General features: G+C 35.5%; 1 protein-coding gene across 1 annotated transcript in view; it reads right to left on the reverse strand.

The window, feature by feature from the left end:
• The window catches only part of GRID2 (glutamate ionotropic receptor delta type subunit 2), a 1,630,498-nt gene that overhangs the window by 1,291,645 nt on the left and 319,525 nt on the right, over positions 1-19,328 (reverse strand). The window lies entirely within an intron of this gene.

Genomic DNA, 19,328 nt, shown 5'->3' on the forward strand with positions numbered 1-19,328 from the left:
GCTCAAGCAGAAAGGTCCAAGATAGAAACAGTCTACTGCCCGAACCAGTTCTAGCCTGACTGCCAGGACAGCACCTGAGCCGAAGAGACCCCAATGTCTGAAAGTTGCCTTTGTTTCATTACCATGATAGAATCTCTGCCCAAAGGGAGGAGTTGAACTTTAGTAGCACAGTTAGCATCCCGAGTGAAGGAGCCCAAAGGACTGTGCCTGCTTTGGATGTTTCTGGAAACTTACTGCCATTTTCCACAGGTTCTGATGGCATACCCACTTCATAACCCTTAAAAATTTCCCACTTGCCTTTCCCTGGAAGAAAAGTTCTTAGAGTTGTCCCTTTCCCATTCCTTAATAAAGGAAGAAAGCTTCTGTTCTGCTTTGCCAAACCTGTTCTCATTCAATTGGTGGGAGCAGCACTAGGCAAGGAAAGGACACAGCTGGAGTCCAAAGATACAGCAAGTCGATAATGCAAGGAATTTTTCCATATACAGAGTTGATAAAAGTATTGGAAGATCTGCATATCTAATTTTATAAAAATAACACAGTAAAAGCTATGGTTTTTCCAGTAGTCTTATATGGATGTGAGAATTGGATCATAAAGGAGGCTGAGTGCTGAAGAACTGATGCTTTCAAACTGTGGTCCTGGAGAATACTCTTGAGAGTCCCTTGAACTGCAAGGAGATCACACCAGTCAATCAGTTCTAAAGGAAAGCAACCCTCAATATTCATTGGAAGGACTGATGCTGAAGCTGAAGCTTCAATACTTTGGCCACCTGAAGCAAAGAGTTAATTCATTAGAAAAGACCCTGATGCTGGCAAAGACTGAGGAAAGGAGGAGAAGGGGATGATAGAGGATGAGATGGTTGGATGGCATCACTGACTCAATAGACACTAGTTTGAGCAAACTCCGGGACAGAGTGAAGGACAAGGAAGCCTGGCATGCTACAGTCCACAGAGTCGCAAATAGTCGGACATGATTGAGTGACTGAACATAAAACAAACCAAATATCTTTTGGTAATTCTAAAAATTGAAAAGAAGAAAGTATCAACACGTATCAACACAGAGATAATCATCAAAGCCAAGCCACTGAGTTTCTTCACAAATGATTTGCTGACAGGACAGCTGAAATCCATTACATGTTGCATCAGACCATAGCAGAATCAAAATGCCTTCATAAGATAACAAAAACAGCAATTGTGGGTTTCACAGACTCGTGGCTGAAACAAATTTTAAGAATGATAAATCTTTCATTTCATTTTTTCAGTAAAAATACTTTCTCATTTTTCAGAAATTGTAGTGAAAAATTTTAAGTAATTTAACCAGTTTCACAATCAAAAATTAGAAGCAGTGGAGTAGGAATATTGATTTTCTGGCTTCAAGTTTGGAGCTATTTCTTCCGTATTATGCTGTTTTTCTCATTTCAAGCACTTATTCCAAGTATGTACACACACACACACACACACACACATATATATATAACATATATAATCCATTATGCCATTGCTATATACATATATGCGATAATATCTAGCACTACTATATATATTAGTATATACTCAGTAACTAGTTATACCAATGAATATATATATCTCAATATATACACACATACATATGTATTTGATAATGAGTACTAACTGGCAATTAGCATCACATATTCATTTACTCTATACTGTGAAGTATTTAAAATGGAAGAATCATAGTAAAAACCTGAACATTCAATGGCACACATATGATCCACTAAGACATTCATATATACATATGTGTGACAATAACTAGATCCACTATATATATAATATATATACTCAATAACTAGTAGTACCAGTGAATATATATATATGTATATGCATACACATGTATATATACACACATTCATATATATTTGATAATGATTACTAATTCCCCTTTGCCTTAGATGTTTTACAAAATTCGCTTTGGAGATTAAATTTTTTTTAAAAGGCACAACTCTCTGCTTTAAGACAATTCACAGGTCACAGTAGGATTTACAGTTCTTGAAAGCTATTCAGAATAGTTAAGTCATCATATATCCTCACTGTTTTAGATGTTACTATTCACGAGTAGGTTTTCAAATTTAATTCTAACAGTGCACTGTGCATACACATTAGTTTCACTGTGCACAGATATTCAAATCAAGAGAGAGATCTATAATGTTTCTGCATATACTCATGATATTTCTGGGCTTCCCTGGTGGCTCAGTGGTAAAGAATCTGGCTGCAAAGCAGGATCTTCGAGAGATGTAGGTTTGATCCTTGGGTTGGGAAGATCCTCTGGAGAAGAAAATGGCAGCCCACTCTAGTATTCTTGCCTGGAGAATTACATGGACAAAGGAGCCTGATGGGCTACCGTTCATGGAATTACAGAGTTGGACACTACTGAAGCAACTTAGTAGTAGTAGCATGATATTTCCACTAATGCCAGAGGAAACTGTGCATGTATTCAAAGGAACAAGTAATAAAGACATTATAAATACTGTAAAAATCCAATTTCTCCTTTATTTCATTCTTCACAAGAAGGAAAAAAGGTTGAACATGTTCAATACAATTAGACAAGAGGAAAATTCAGCAGAATTGTGACCAAATGAACTTAGCATTTTCTATACTACTGGCATCTTCATCTGAGCATAGAGAGAAGCAACTATTTCAGTAGGGCTCTTATTAAAATGAAGGTATTGTGTGTGTGTGCTATGTTTATGCATGTGAGAGTATGTGTGAGAGTATATATATAAAACCTGCCTAGATAATATCAGTTACATTGAAATATCCTCCATGAATCAATTCTGTATAACAAGTATTTTCAGCACTCTTATTCAACATAAATTTTACAAATATATTTTAATTTAATGTCTTCTTTGACATGAAGTAGAGTTTTTAGAATTGTACTTTTCCTTTCATTCAGAAGTATATGTTCCTCAGTTCACATTATCTGATCCTTCACAAGTACTCTGACTAAGGAAGTAAATCAAAATAAAAACTCTTAATAGTATAAGGGATGTGCTGCTGCTGCTAAGTCGTTTCAGTCGTGTCCGACTCTGTGCAACCCCATAGATGGCAGCCCACCAGGCTCTGCCATCCCTGGGAGTCTCCAGGCAAGAATACTGGAGTGGGTTGCCATTTCCTTCTCCAATGCATGAAAGAGAAAAGTGAAAGTGTAGTCGCTCAGTCCATGGATTTTCCAGGGAAGAGTACTGGAGTGGGATGCCATTGCCTTCTCTGAAGGATGTGTTAGATACATATAAAAGTCATGACAATTAGCAAATACTATTCTGAATTAAAAATAATCTGTTGTGCTACTCTCATTTATAATAATTGAAATAATAATGAAAATAATTAACATTTATTAGTAATAAGCATGGTAATAAGTGGTTCACTGACATCATATGATTTAGTTTTGATAAAAATCCTTTGATGAAAATGAAATTCAGGGCAAGTAACTTTCCAGAGACCTAATGTTACTAAATGACTGTGGCAGAATTCACAGGTCTCACTTTCAAGGCAAAATCTCTAGAAAGCTCTAAGCTTAATATATAACAATGTATTCATTATAATAAACTTTTATATTACCAAGTTACATATATATTCTTATTTTCATAATTGTCAAAATGAAATTTTATATGAATGTTAAAACCCTCAAATAGGTTTTAATCATTTCATTCAATAAATTTTTAATAACTAGGTCTAATTTAAGAAAGTTTTTAAATAGTGTTTTTGCATAATTTTTGTAGATATAATATTCACCCCAATAAATTAAACTATACCATTTAAAGACAAGTTTAACTCAATAATTAACATATTTCCCCCAAAACTTTAAGTTTGATTTTGGGATAATTATCTAAAATATAGGAAACAAGTTGTGGAAAATTTTCTAAACATGTTAAATGACAATTTTTGCAGTTACTTTAGAATAATATTAAGTGAGTTCCAAAAACATATACACTTTGACATATTCTTAAATTCAGGGTTCATAACAAATCTCTAGCCTTTAATTTTTTAAGACGTTAGAAATTTTTCTACTTTAGTGACTAACAATCCTAGAAGCACAATGCCCAAGTCATTGACTTTATATAGAAAAGACCTTTACTAATGTATGTAGATCTGTAATATTCAAATTTTGACCAGGTATAGAAAGTAACTGCTTCATTATCTCCCAGTGTCTAATGCTTACTTAGCATTACATCAAAGTACATTATACTATTAACTCCCAAATCACCCACCATAATTATCTAGTTTATAGGCAAACATCACTCTTTTTTAAAGATAATCAGGTTCAAAGAGGATATTATCTAGATTACATTGGAATTAGTTATGATGTAGTATATGAATATAAACTGGAAGGAGATAAAACTCCACTCAGATAATTAAAAATTATTCTACATAAATACTTGAAGGCATATTGTAATATAAGACATTTTTTTACAACGCAGACACTTTTAAATTCTCAGTTTTTCTCAACATATTATAATAGAATGACTTAAAATGAGAAGGGTAAATCACAGACCAAGCAGATAAATTTTCAATGACAATCTCCACCATTTCAGAGGAGGAGAGTATTTGTGTTGGAATGTGGTATTCCATCACATTGTGAGCTAAGTCAAATTCATGTAGAAATTCTTCATTCTAACACAGGTCCTTTTTTTCAGCCAATGACATCTGAATTCACATTTCATTTGAGGTTTTTATAAAGTTACCCAGAAACCCAAAGCACATTTAAACTGATAATTCTGCCACCTAAATGTCTGACTTTGCTGTATGTTTTCCCAAAGTCTATGGGAGAAAACAAAATCCATAGTGCTTAAGGAACAGATAATCTGACTTTCACATGCGGAACATAATAGGAAGCTAATCTTTAAAATAATCTCTTTTTTGTTGTTGTTGTTGGAACATAGATCCTCTCTGAAGAGCTTACACATTTTTATCTAACTTTGGTCTCTGAGGAATAAGCATTTTAAATAAGTTCTTCCAATAAAAATTATTTGTAACTTTTAAAGAATACTAGATATTGAAAGGTCAATCATCTGGATTTTTCTTAATAAAAGTGGCACTATTGAAAGAAAGTATAGTCAGAAGATGAAGAAGAAAACATCAGGAATCTGTTTTCTCGTCTAGACAATCATTGAGGTTATTCAATGTCTTTAAGCCTGCTCTGTAAGAAATGCTAAATGGAGTCCTGCAGGTTAAAATACAAGGACATTAGAGAGTAACTTGAAGCCACATGAAGAAGTAAAGATCTCAGTAAAAATGGTACACAAGCAATAATAAAAATCAGTACTATTGTAATGACAGTAGATAACTCCAATTTTTATTTTCTACATGATGTAAGACATTAATATTTTATTTAAAAGACAACCATCAACCTAAGAGCTAGTATTATTAATTGCAACTTTGGTTTGCAATTGCACACTTTACTTTCCACATAATTTAAGAGTCTAATACATTTAGTAATCATTAGTTCATATTTTAGGGCATACAATGTGAAGAGATATAATTTTGTGACATTAGCAACTGAAAGCGCTGAGGATGAACATGTAAAGGAGCAGAGTTTTATATCTCATTGAAGCTAAATTAGTATAAACTCAAATTAAAGTATTATAACTTTTTTACATTAAATGGAATCCCCATGATTACTACAAAGAAAATAGTTATAGGATATACACAAACAGAAATGAGAAAATAATTTAAATGTTTCACTGCAAAAAGACAAGCAAGAGAGAAAACAGTAATCGAGGAAATGAGAGATAATGAAGCTATAAGACATATGGAAAACAAATAGCAATGACAGAATTTCCTCTTATCAGTAATTACTTTAAGTGTAAATGAAATAAACTCTCCAATCAAAAGACAGAGTTTGGCAGAATAGCTAAAAATATCATCACCCAATTACATACTGTGTATGGAGATTCACTTCAGGGGAAAATATTTGCAACTTGTGGTTTTATGTGACATTAATATCCAGATAAACATTTAGGAAAGTGAAAATCTCTTAGTCGTGTTGGACTCTTTGCAACCCTATGGACTATATAGTCCATGGGATTCTCCAGGCCAGAATACTAGAGTGGGTAGCCTTTCCCTTCTCCAGGGGATCTTCCCAACCCAAGAATCTAACCTAGGTCTCCCACATTGCAGTCAGATTCTTTACCAGCTGAGCCAGAAGGGAAGCAGAACTCCTAAAACTCGACAAAAAACAACTAGATTAAAAATTGGGCAAATAATCTGCCTGCCAGTGCTGAAGACTCATGTTGGATCCCTGGATCAGGAAGGTCCCCTGGAGAAGAAAACAGCAACTCAGCCCACTATTCTTGCCTGGGAAATGCCATTGACAAATGAGCTTGGAGGAGTACAGTGTATGGGCTGGAAAAGAGTTGGAAGCTCCTTAGTGACAAAACAATAACCACAACAAAGCAGTTGAACAGACATATCTCCAAAGAAGACATGTAAGTGGCCAATACGTACACGGAAAGACTCTCAACGCTACTAACCATTAGGAAAATTCAGATCAAACAACAATGAGGAAATAGCTCTTACTTGTTAAGATGGTTACTACTGAAATAAATAACAAGTGTTGGCAAGGATGTAGAGAAATTGGAACTCCTGAGTACAACCGACAGGAATGTAAAATGGTTCACCTGTTTTGAAAAACAACCTGGCAGTTCTGAAAAAATAAACCTACAATTCTCATGTGATCCAGAAATTCCATCTCTATATATACTCCTCAAAATGGAAAGAAGAATCTTAAAGAGATATTTTGAATATATTTAATACTATTAAATTGTATATTTAATAATCAGTGAGATGACAAATTGTATGTGTAGGTTAAATTGTGTATGTTATCATTTTTAAAAATTCAAAAAGTGGTACTTTTTTTTTTTTTCAGATTTTTACACTGACTCTGTGAACTTTGTTTTCAGGTGCTCAGTCATGTTCAACTCTTCACGACCCCATGGACTGCAGCATTCCAGGCTTCCCTGTCCTACACCAACTCCCAGAGCTTGCTCAAACTCATGCCCATCTGTCAGTGATGAAATCCAACCATCTCATCCTCTGTCATTCCCTTCTCCTCCCGCCTTCAATCTTTCCCAGCATCAGGGTCTTTTCCAATGAGTCAGTTATTCACATCAGGTGGCCTTAAGTATTAGAGCTTCAGCTTCAGTCCTTCCAGTGAATATTCAGCATTGAGTTCCTTTAGGATTGACTGGTTTTTCTCCTTGCAGTCCAAGGGACTCTAAAGAGTCTTCTCCAACACCACAGTTTGAAAGCATCAAATCTTTGGCACTCAGCCTTCTTTATGATCCAACTCTCATAACCATACAAAACTACTGGAAAAACCATAGCTTTGACTCAACGGACTTTTGTCGGCAAAGTAATGTCTCTGCTTTTTAACACACTGTTGGAGTTTGTCATAACTTTTCTTTCAAGTATCAAAGCATCTTTTAATTTCATGGCCGAAGTCACCATCTGCAGTGATTTTGGAACTGAAGAAAATAAAGTCTGCCACTGTTTCCATTGTTTTCCCATGTAATTGTGTAGTTATCCAGAGCTTTATATCCTGTGTTTCAGACTCTTTCTCCATATCACACATTTAATTGAATCAATATCCTAAATATTACAAACTGAAATGCTAAGAACAGAAATAACTGGTTTAAGAAAAGAGACTTTTTAACACTGCACAGCAATTCAAACTTTCCCAAAACTGAAATGATGCACATAAAAAAAGGATAAGAAGCTGTCTTCTTGAAAAGTACATTCACTGAGAAGACGTGCAGATATTTTTAGAAATGGAACAGATTCAACTTTTTTTTCCTCCTATAACAATTCTAGATTCTTTTAATACTTCTTTCAATTACCATTTTAAAAAATGTGAGAACTGGTATATGGTACTATAAGTAAAACCACAGGTCAAACAAATATCTGTACGAAAAAATATATATACTGTGAATACAATGCATGCTTTTTGAAAATTCAAACACATTTTGCTCAAAATAATTTAATTTAATCTGTCTTCTACATAGTAAAAATTCTAATTTTATAGTTAGACAAAAACTCCCTCTGTTTTGAGATGTAAAAAATCATTTTAGTAATCAGAATTGACTCAACTAGATACGTCATTTGAAATGATGCAATTTAGATCTATAACATAGTCTTCATTTCTAAAGAAAATGAATACATCCGGTGGCATAATTCAGGTAGCAAAAAGGTACTCTTTTAATATAAATCTCACTACTCATGGTTTCATTAACTCTTAATCCACCTGTAATTTTATCTTTTTTAAATAAGCAGTTTTAATTGGCAAAACTGAGGATTTTATAGAAATCTATTGAAAAATTTTTTCCTGTTATGTGCTATTTCATACATGGAACAAGCAACTATGTTAGGGAGCTGCATACAGATATTGCTAGGTGGGTGGCCTACAAAATATTTTATAAGCAGTGAGAAAACAGTGGTTCTATGATAACTGTAAACAAGACAGCAGTGAAAAAGTATTTCCTTAGAAGGATGGCAATACTTTTAGGTATTAGATGTAAGTGACTGCAGACTATACCAAATTTCTTTCATCTATCAAGATCTGTATCACCATCAGTCCTTGACTACCTACAAGTCATAGACTTATGAAAATTCAACTCTAAAGTCCCGTTTTTAGTAATAACTTGCTAGACAATCTTACAGGAAATCTAACAAAAATGGCCAAAGCTGTCGATGTTTGCCACTGTTAATTCTATTCATAAGAAAATAGTAATATTTTTAAACTTTGAAATTCTTGTTAGGTAGTTCCCTTTATCCTCATTTTACAGATGAAGAGATGGAGAATCAGAAGAATTAGGTAAATTAGCCAATTATACAGCTAGAAATAAATGAGCTAGAACTTGAATCTATAACTTTCTGGGTTCAAAAATCTATAGTTCTTATACTAATAGACTGTTAATATGTTAAAGTTTAGTATATTCTTGAGACTAAATATCTGCTTTCAGAGTAAGATGTGATTTAAAGAAGAGACAACAGTGAATGACTTCAAAGCAGTGGTCCCCAACATTTTTGGCACCAGGGGCTCATTTCGAGGAAGACAATATTTCCACAGACTGGAGTGAGGAGGTGGTTTGGGAATGGTTTAAGCACATTACATTTATTGTGCACTTTATTTCTATTATCTTACATCAGCTCCACCTCAAATCATCAGGCATTAGAGCCCAAAGATTGGGGACTCATGCTTCAAACTGCCCATAATTCATCTTAGAACAGTTTAACTCTATGACATGGTATGTAGTATTACTCTTAAAAAAAAAAAAAGCAGCTATTTATGTTTTGTTTCAGTTGTCTATTAAAATCCAAGTGGAGATGTTAAGTTGACTGTCAGGATACATTTAACAGGAGGCTTCCAGTGTGCTGTTTCGGATCTGTCAGGAATTCTCTGCTCCTTATTAATTCCTAAATACTCAGGAATTAAGAGGAGAGGCAAGCCTCTCCCTGGGGCTGAAGAATCCAGGCATTTCCTTCATTAGTTTTTCTATACAGTGATAAGTATCCTCTTTCTCCTTGTGAACCTTGTGAACCTTGTGAATCATGGTAGAAGTGATTGTTTACAAATCTCTCTCTTTAATATGGATAGCCTATGTTCTGTAAGTCTGGAACTTTAATCTTTATCTCTGCTAAGAATAACAACTTTGTAAGACAGTATATATACACACACCACATTAAAACACCTTTGCTCCATCAGAGCTCTGGTCCCCGTGTCTGTCTTTCTTTCTCTCTCTCTCTCTCCCTCTATTTTTCAGGCTGATCCCTTGGAGAGCAGAGGCCCTCTAAGTTCACTTTCCTGCCCGGGCTTCTAAGACCCTCTCGAGAAGGCGCTCTGCATCTTCACTCCATCGAGAGGGCACCTGAGGCCTCCGTAAACAGAATAAGTCCTGTGTCAGGGGCTTTATCGGCTTTCTGCGTAAACCAAGGAATATCAGCCTCTTTCTCTCTCTTTCACTTTCATATCGGTCGACTCCAGACCACCAGGTTCTGGTCCATTAAAGGACCGCAACAGTTGACCAAATGAAGCTTAAGAGAAAGAGTTCTGGGTAAGAGACAGACTTTGAAAGGTTATCAACAAACCTTTGCAAATTAAAGACCTGAGACTGGACCTGATCACATCAGGAAATACTGCAAATGGAGAAAAGAGAGACTCAAACCCCAGAGGCAATCTCGTCTTAATTTAAGAGAAACACTCAAGGATGGATTAGAAGGTAGCAGCACTGACTCAAAGGGGAATAGCACCAAGAAAATCATTAAAAGAAGCAAAAAGAGAAAAAAAATTCAAATATTTGGGAATGGTCAATTATATGAAATTCTACTCAAAAAAAAAAAATCACATGAGGACATGTAAGTTTGCTTGTTCTGTGTTAAGATAGCATGGACATTTTTCATTATTTTAATTAAATTTATTTCCGTGAAACTAGTGCAACTTGGAACCAAATTGAAATGGATTAAAGAGTGAATGGGAAGTAAGGAAGTAGAGGCAGAGTTTTAGGATACTTCTAGGGTTAAATTAACCTTACACAGAGGTCCTGTTTTTATCTCTCTCTCTCTTTCTCTCTCTCTCTCTCTCTCTCTCATTAAGCTGGAAACTCTCTCCAAACAGGGCTAATGTTAAATTTTTCATCAAAGTTAATAGTCCACAGTGGCTGACACAGTGTCTTCGACGTAATAGGCATTCAGTATTTCTTTGTTGAACTATACTGGTAGAACCAGAATTCTGAAACTTAGTGAGTAACTCAATCAGTGATGGAGCTTTTAAAAATCAAATCTTCCTTTCCAGATACACTGAATCAGAATCTGAAATTCCATTACCATTTTCTATCTTCTTTTATAACTAGGTTCGGTCAAAAGAATGTGACTAGAAGTGGATTATATGTCATTTCCAGCACAAGGGGTTAAGAATCAACTGCTTCCTTGCTCTTTGTCTCCTGATGTCTGTATAGACATGAGACCCTCTAGGAAAATGACTCTGAAATGCAAGAACACTGGATCCCTATGTGAAGAAAGTTTTTAAATACCAAAAATATATTATCTTGAGGATAATTACTTATGTTAAAATTAAATAAGAATTATTATCTTTGAGAATCTTGGTTCTCAAAAAATGACTCCTAGAAAAGCAGCATCACTTTCATCTAGGAACTGGAGTGATGAATGGCAACCTGCTTTTAACAAACTCTCAAGGTAACTCTAATGTATGTTAAAGTTTAAGAGCCACTGGTATAAAAGGATACAGTTTTTTGAGGTTTACAGTGGGAAGAGTTGACTCATTGGAAAAGACTCTGATGCTGGGAAGGATTGGGGGCAGGATGAGAAGGGGACAACAGAAGATGAGATGGCTGGATAGCATCACCGACTCGATGCATATGAGTTTAGGTGAGCTCTGGGAGTTGGTGATGGAGAGCGAGGCCTGCCATGCTGGGATCCATGGGGTCGCAAAGAGTCAGACACGACTGAGCGACTGAACTGAACTGAATATCTATTTTATTGTCCCATATTTTCTAACAATGGAGGACATAATGAACAACAAACTGTTTCATTCATTCTGAATTTTTACTTTTAATTTCTTTAATCTTCAAGGTTATTTAATGATGATATTGTAAACTCAGTTTCAAGGTTATCCTAAGGCTTGTTTAATAATGATACTGTAAACTCGGTTTAGTGTAGCAAGAACAGCAAGAAGAGATAAGAAAGCCTTCCTCAGCAATCAATGCAAAGAAATAGAGGAAAACAATAGAATGGGAAAGGCTAAAGATCTCTTCAAGAAAATTAGAGATACCAAGGGAATATTTCATGCAAAAACAAGCACAAAAAAGGACAGAAATGGCAGGGACCTAAGAGAAGCAAAAGATATTAAGAAGAGGTTGCAAGAATACACAGAAGAACTCTACAAAAAAGATCTTCACGACCAAGATAATCACAATGGTGTGATAACTCAACTAGAGCCAGACATCCTGGAATGTGAAGTCAATTGGGCCTTAGGAAGCATCACTATGAACAAAGCTAGTGGAGGTGATGGAATTCCTATTGAGCTATTTCAAATCCTGAAAGATAATACTGTGAAAGTGCTGCACTCAATATGCCAGTAAATTTGGAAAACTCAGCAGTGGCCAAAGGACTGGAAAAGGTCAGTTTTTATTCCAGTCCCAAAGAAAGGCAATGCCAAAGAATGCAAACTATCACACACTTGCACTCATCTCACATGCTAGTAAAGTAATGCTCAAAGTTCTCCAAGCCAGGCTTCAACAATATGTGAACGTGAACTTCCAGATGTTCAAGCTGGTTTTAGAAAAGGCAGAGGAACCAGAGATCAAATTACCAACATCCCCTGTATCGTCAAAAAAGGCAAGGGAGTTCTAGAAAAACATCTATTTCTGTTTTACTGACTATGCCAAAGCCTTTGACTATGTGGATCACAATTAACTGTGGAAAATTCTGAAAAGGATGGGAATACCATACCACCTGACCTGCCTCTTGAGAAACCTGTATGCAGGTCAGGAAGCAATAGTTAGAAGTGGATATGGAACAACAGACTGGTTCCAAATAGGAAAAGGAGTACATCAAGGCTGTATACTGTCATCATGCTTACTTAACTTCCATGCAGAGTACATCATGAGAAACGCTGGGCTGGAGGAAGTACAAGATGGAATCAAGATTGCCGGGAGAAATATCAATAAACTCAGATATGCAGATGACACCACATTTATGGCAGAAAGTGAAGAACTAAAGAGCCTCTTGATGAAAGTGAAAGAGGAGAATGAAAAAGTTGGCTTAAAGCTCAACATTCAGAAAACGAAAATCATGGCATCTGGTCCCATCACTTCATGGAAAATAGATGGGAAACAGTGGAAACAATGGCTGACTTTATTTTGGGGGCTCCAAAATCACTGCAGATGGTGACTGAAGCCATGAAATTAAGAGTTGCTTACTCCTTGGAAGGAAAGTTATGACCAACCTAGATGGCATATTAAAAAACAGAGACATTACTTTGCCAACAAAGGTCCGTCTAGTCAAAGCTATGGTTTTTCCAGCAGTCATGTATGGATGTGAGAGTTGGACTATAAAGAAAGCTGAGTGCTGAATAATTGATGCCTTTGAACTGCGGTGTTGAAGAAGACTCTTGAGAGTCCCTTGGACTGCAAGGAGTTCCAATCAGTCTATCCTAAAAGAGATCAGTCCAGGGTGTTCATTAGAAGGACTGATGTTAAAGCTGAAACTCCAATACTTTGGCCACCTGATGCGAAGAGTTGACTCATTTGAAAAGACCCTGATGCTGTGAAAGATTGAGGGCAGGAGGAGAAGGGGACAACAGAGAATGAGATGGTTGGATGGAATCACCGACTTCATGGACATGGGTTTGGGTGGACTCTGGGAGTTGGTGATGGACAGGGAGGCCTGGCATGCTGCAGTTCATGGGGTCACAAATAGTTGGACATGACTGAGCAACTAAACTGAACTGAAATGAAATGCAGTTTCCCCAAAAATGGCTATTAAATGAAAAGTTAAAGACCCAACATCTTTGACGGCTGATCATCATCTATTAATGGACTTGGCATTCAATAAGATCTCTTCTTCAATTGTTTTCCCAAAGGTCTCTACATAGATCTAAAACCCTTCAATTTTCATGTTTCCACTTACTTTTATTTGTCTTATTTTCAGCCATATCTTCCTTGGTCTTGCCTAACATTCTGAATAAGTTTCTCGAGTCAACTTTCCCTTAGAATTAGAGTGGGATACCTAACTTCTTGTCAGTCTGAGATGGCATCTAGCCTCTTAAACAAGTCATAGTTACAAAATCAGTAAGTTATACATCAAGGGTTGAAAAACTGAAGAATTAGAAATGGTACTTTTGAATGTCTTTTCTTGTCAGAATTCTATAACTTGTATATTTAATCTATGTGAGCTGATAGATGTATTTAATAAATTTTTAAAGGAAAATAGCTTAAAATAATAAAAAATTTCTCTTATTATTAAGCAACAGTTACAACTGGACATGGAACAACAGACCGGTTCCAAATAGGAAAAGGAGTACGTCACGGCTGTATATTGTCACCCTGCTATTTAACTTATATGCAGAGTACATCATGAGAAATGCTGGACTGGAAGAAACACAAGCTGGAATCAAGATTGTCAGGAGAAATATCAATAACCTCAGATATGCAGATGACACCACCCTTATGGCAAAAAGTGAAGAGGAGCTAAAAAGCCTCTTGATGAAAGTGAAAGAGGAGAGTGAAAAAGTTGGCTTAAAGCTCAACATTCAAAAAACTAAGATCATGGCATCTGGTCCCATTACTTCATGGGAAATAGATGGGGAAACAGTGGAAACAGTGGCAGACTTTATTTTTCTGGCTCCAAAATCACTGCAGATGGTGACTGCAGCCATGAAATTAAAAGACCCTTACTCCTTGGAAGAAAAGTTATGACCAACCTAGATAGTATATTCAAAAGCAGAGACATTACTTTGCCGACTAAGGTCCGTCTAGCCAAGGCATGGATGTGAGAGTTGGACTGCAAAGAAGGCTGAGCGCTGAAGAATTGATGCTTTTGAACTGTGGTGTTGGAGAAGACTCTTGAGAGTCTCTTGGACTGCAAGGAGATCCAACCTGTCCATTCTGAAGGAGATCAACCCTGGGATTTCTTTGGAAGGAATGATGCTAAAGCTGAAACTCCAATACTTTGGCCACCTCATGCAAAGAGTTGACTCATTGGAAAAGACTCTGATGCTGGGAGGGATTGGGGGCAGGAGGAGAAGGGGACGACCAAGGATGAGATGGCTGGATGGCATCACGGACTCAGTGGACTGGAGTCTGGGTAATCTCCGGGAGTTGGTGATGGACAGGGAGGCCTGGCGTGTTGCGATTCATGGGGTCACAAAGAGTTGGACACGACTGAGCGACTGAACTGAACTGAACATTATCCAAAAGTATAATGCTCTTCCTCTTCTATTTAAACATTATTTACAGAAGCTAGAAAACATCAAAAATTACATATTAAAAAAACATAGGATAGGTAGGTAACTTTAATAGCCTCACAAAGTCTGAAATATTTCCTCTCTAGTTGTATTTCAAGACAATATTTTACTTCCAGATTCTGATGAGATGACAAACTAGTAATGGCTCTGCATTCCCTCCACCAAAATCAAATAATCAGGAACTTCAGAAGGTAAAGGGAGCATGTATCTGAGAAACCAACATTAAAAGTCCCAGAAAACTTGGGGGAAGTAAAAAAAAGAAAAGTGGTTGTAAAAGGTTGCTGAAATGTCAGAGACAGTCAGGAATGGCAGCATATCAACAGATCTGTCGAGATAATCAAAATCCTTCCAGGGGGTTATAGAAGATTCTGTAATTGGATCTTTTCTTAAATTTCTTCTCAGACCCTAGTATTCAGCCTCTTACTCATTAACATACAGTTACACAAATCTTGTTCCTAGAACACACAACACATGCTCCCATGCCAGAGACCTTGCTCTTGTTCTTCCTTCTACTTGGGATGCTCCTTCTATTAGACAAACACATGGCTGTTTTTCTCAACTATTTGGATCTTGCTCAAATGAAACCTTCTTAGTGAGACCTTCCTTGATCATGCTATTTCAAATTGGAGCCTCCATCTCCACTCCATTTCCTCCTTCCTTGATTCATTTTTCAGCATGGTACATATCACCATTTGATAGATTACATAGCTTAATTATTCATTTACTATTTATTTTCTTCTCCTCTTTAGAATACTGGTTCCATTGAGGCAAGGTATTTTGTTACATTCATAAAAAGTAATCACTACCAAAAAAAAAAAAAACTGCTTGTCATGTATTAGGCAATAAATAACAATGTATTCAATAAATAAAATTTGGTCACACGATAAAATATTTAAAAAGGTATCCCCAATCATATTAATGGTATAATAATAATTGTGCAAAATATTTCAACATATAAGATTGTGAGTCAAAACTGCTCTACTGAGATCCATACTTCAATTTTATTTGCCTTGGACTTCACCTTATAGATAGCTTTTATAAAGCAGTGAAATTTGAAAAAAATATTCTATGAGATTTTATGCTCTAGAGTCCCATTTCCCATTAAAAGTTTGTCTTATTAATCTAAATGAAATTAAAATTGTATTTGTGTGTAAAGACCAAACAGATTTCAATGGTTATTCATGGATTCAGACATAACAAATAAAACTGGAGAAATAATCAGAGTTTTGGAGTCCTTAATAAATTTTCAATAATGCTATACATTAAAGCAAGTAGTTTTCTCTGTAGAAGCTGCAAGTGTAGCACTTTTTTGTAGATATACATTAGTTAAACCTGGAAACCATCAGAATATAATCTGATGGGAAAGAGCTCCTGAAAGTTATCTAATTTGGAAATAAGGAAAGTCTATTTTTAGATAAGCCATTTATATGCAGTAGGAAACAGGACATATTCTATAATTTAAGAAAATACATGACTATAATTTTTGAAGCTAAATGTACCAGAGAGAATTATGAAAGAATGGAAGAAGAAGAAAGAACATTATTATATTGTTTACTAATAGCTTGGAGACAATTTGACCCAACAGCTTTTTGGTTACTTTTGAGGCATTTTGTCAACAAATTAATGGCATTATACTATGATTGTATTGCATATATGAATTAGTGTACAAACACATACATGATCATTTATGAATTTAAAGGGGTAACTGCTTACAAGAAAGGACACTTGCTGAATAAAATATTCTGGCAGTTAACTAATGGAAAATGCAATGGTAAGCACAAGGAAATAAATCTCTATACTAAGCAGCACATCAAAGACAGGGATATGAAACTGAAGAGCTATTAATAGTAATGTTCCATATCCAAACACTGCAGTGATGGTCATTCACATCTGAGCACTAACATGACACAGGACTACTCATACTTTGGAGGAAAACTGTAATATGTGGCAAAAAATGTGTTGTCTTTGGCGAACTTTAGCATTATGAGTTACTATCTTCTTATAAATAAGAAAGGATTTCTTCCATGCTATTTGTCATTAGCATAAACAGAAAAAGTATCTTTACTGTACCTGTATATAGATTAAACTAGTTATCACTCTTTAATAATAGTGTAATTTCTCCACCTATTCTATAGAAAATATCTTAACATAAAACAGAGATCACAGAGATGCAAGAAAGTTGCTTTACATGTTGTTTGCAAAAGAGAGAAACTTTCTATAGTTTTTCTGCCATTTGGAGGAGGCATGCCAGCTGTTGACAGGAGAATGAATAGATCTAGTCAGGCCTAACATGCATTCTACTGTCCAGAACTGTGTTCATTGGATATGTTGTCAATGAAATTCCTGGTCCCCTTTTTCCGTCGTTGACAAACTATTTTTTCCCTCTAAATAGAATTAGAGAGTTACATGCTGTGAAGAATAACGACTCTGGATTCAAACAAAAAAAAAAAAAAGAAATTTTTTCAATATTGAATTGAATGGTAATGTGAACTTCCTGGCTTCATTTTGTATGTATGGAAATCACAACATTTTCAGATGCTTCCCCCTGAAAAACTTTTACTTTCATTTTTAACATGCATTACACATACCTCTCTATAGTAAGTAAATACTTTTATTACAAAAACTGCACCACTTGCTACGCATATCCACAAAGTTTACTGAAACCTATTAAGACTTCAGAACTGTGTGCATGCATGCTCAGCTGCCTCTGACTCTTTGCAACCCTATCTATGGACTATAGCCTGCCAGTCTCCTCTATCCATAGCATTCTCCAGGCAAGAATACTGGAATGGGTAGCCATTCCCTTCTCCAGGGGATCTTCCTGACCCAGGGATTGAACTCAGTTCTCCTGCATTGCAGGCATATTCTTTACCATCTGAGCCACCAGGGAAGCCCACACATAGGTAAACAGATAGATAGATACAGTGGCATAAGTACTATAACCAATAAATGAAGCATATTAAGGTGAAAACCTGCAATTTTGAAATGCTTTAAAAATTTGTTCTATAAGACAATAGTTAGTTTTCTTAAACTGTAATTATAAAGTAGGAAAATATTTTCATTCCTAGCAAATATGAATTTAGTAAACAAGAAATCTACTGAAAAAATATTTTGGATGAAAACTACTACTAATGGACAGTCTTGATGCACATATTTTATAATATTGTCTGTTTTGTCCAGCCTGGATACTTTCATATAAATAAACTACATTTGCAGGGAATACCTGCACCAACTTATCACTACAAAACTGATAATTTTCTAACATGAAATATTATCAAAATAGTTTTATAAAAGTAATAAATAACATAATCATGCATCTAAAAGGAAAAGTAGGGCCCACAAGAGTTAGGTAACTGGCTAAAACCACATTTCTTATTAAAACTACTCTTACATTTGTGGTTCAAAGTTACGGTCAGATTTAGTTATCCAACTAATCATTTTAAAGTCAGTATTTTAATGGTCATCACTTGCCGTTTTAAGAGCAAATGTATTCTTGCATGGGGTACTTTTCCTGCTTTTGTACACCAACTACACTGACAACACAGGGCATATTCTAGGACTGTAAAGAAAAAAATTATTTGGTATTATAGCAGAAAAAATATATATTTCATAAACAGATACATTCTTCACCACTGAATACCTGAATTTCAAATGCGTTGGCTTATTCCCTTTATGTGAAGCTTCTATTACTTTGTGACTGATTGAGATTCTTTTGGATCTTAAATTTATATTATTCTCTGCTGTTGACCAGGGACAGAATTCTTTCCATTCTCTGATTTTTCATTCAGAAAGGAATATTTTATCTTATTTTGAACTTTAAGAGTCTCCCACTGTAAGAGAACTATGAAATTTAGGATGTAGAACTGTTCAAGCCAGACCATATTCTGATACTGAGCTCTATTCATAAGTCCAAATGAAATTCCTAACAGAAAGTGCTATGACTTCAAAATTACTTCACATTCATCCAACCAAAATTTAACTTTCTCTCATCTTCTATCAAGTGCTGTACCTATATTTAAGTGTCAATCAGCTTACCATGATTACATTTTGCCATACACCACGGTAGTGGTTGTACATCTATCTTGTCCATTAAAAAATACACTCTGAGGACAACAATGCTTTATTAATCAGCTTTTGCACTTCACATTCACCTTTACATAGAAGTAAATAGCTAATGTCTACTGCATTAAATTCATATTCACATGACTATGTTAAAGTTAGTTTTATTTGAAATTGTTTTGCTTAAATCCTAAAGAGTTTTATTATTCTCCACGAAGAAGAAAGCCTCAGTATTACAGGACGCATGCCTGTTTTCTACCTATCGTGGAAACAGTAG

Source organism: Capra hircus, chromosome 6 (assembly GCF_001704415.2).
Source record: "Capra hircus breed San Clemente chromosome 6, ASM170441v1, whole genome shotgun sequence".
In the NCBI taxonomy this organism is placed as follows: domain Eukaryota; kingdom Metazoa; phylum Chordata; class Mammalia; order Artiodactyla; family Bovidae; genus Capra; species Capra hircus.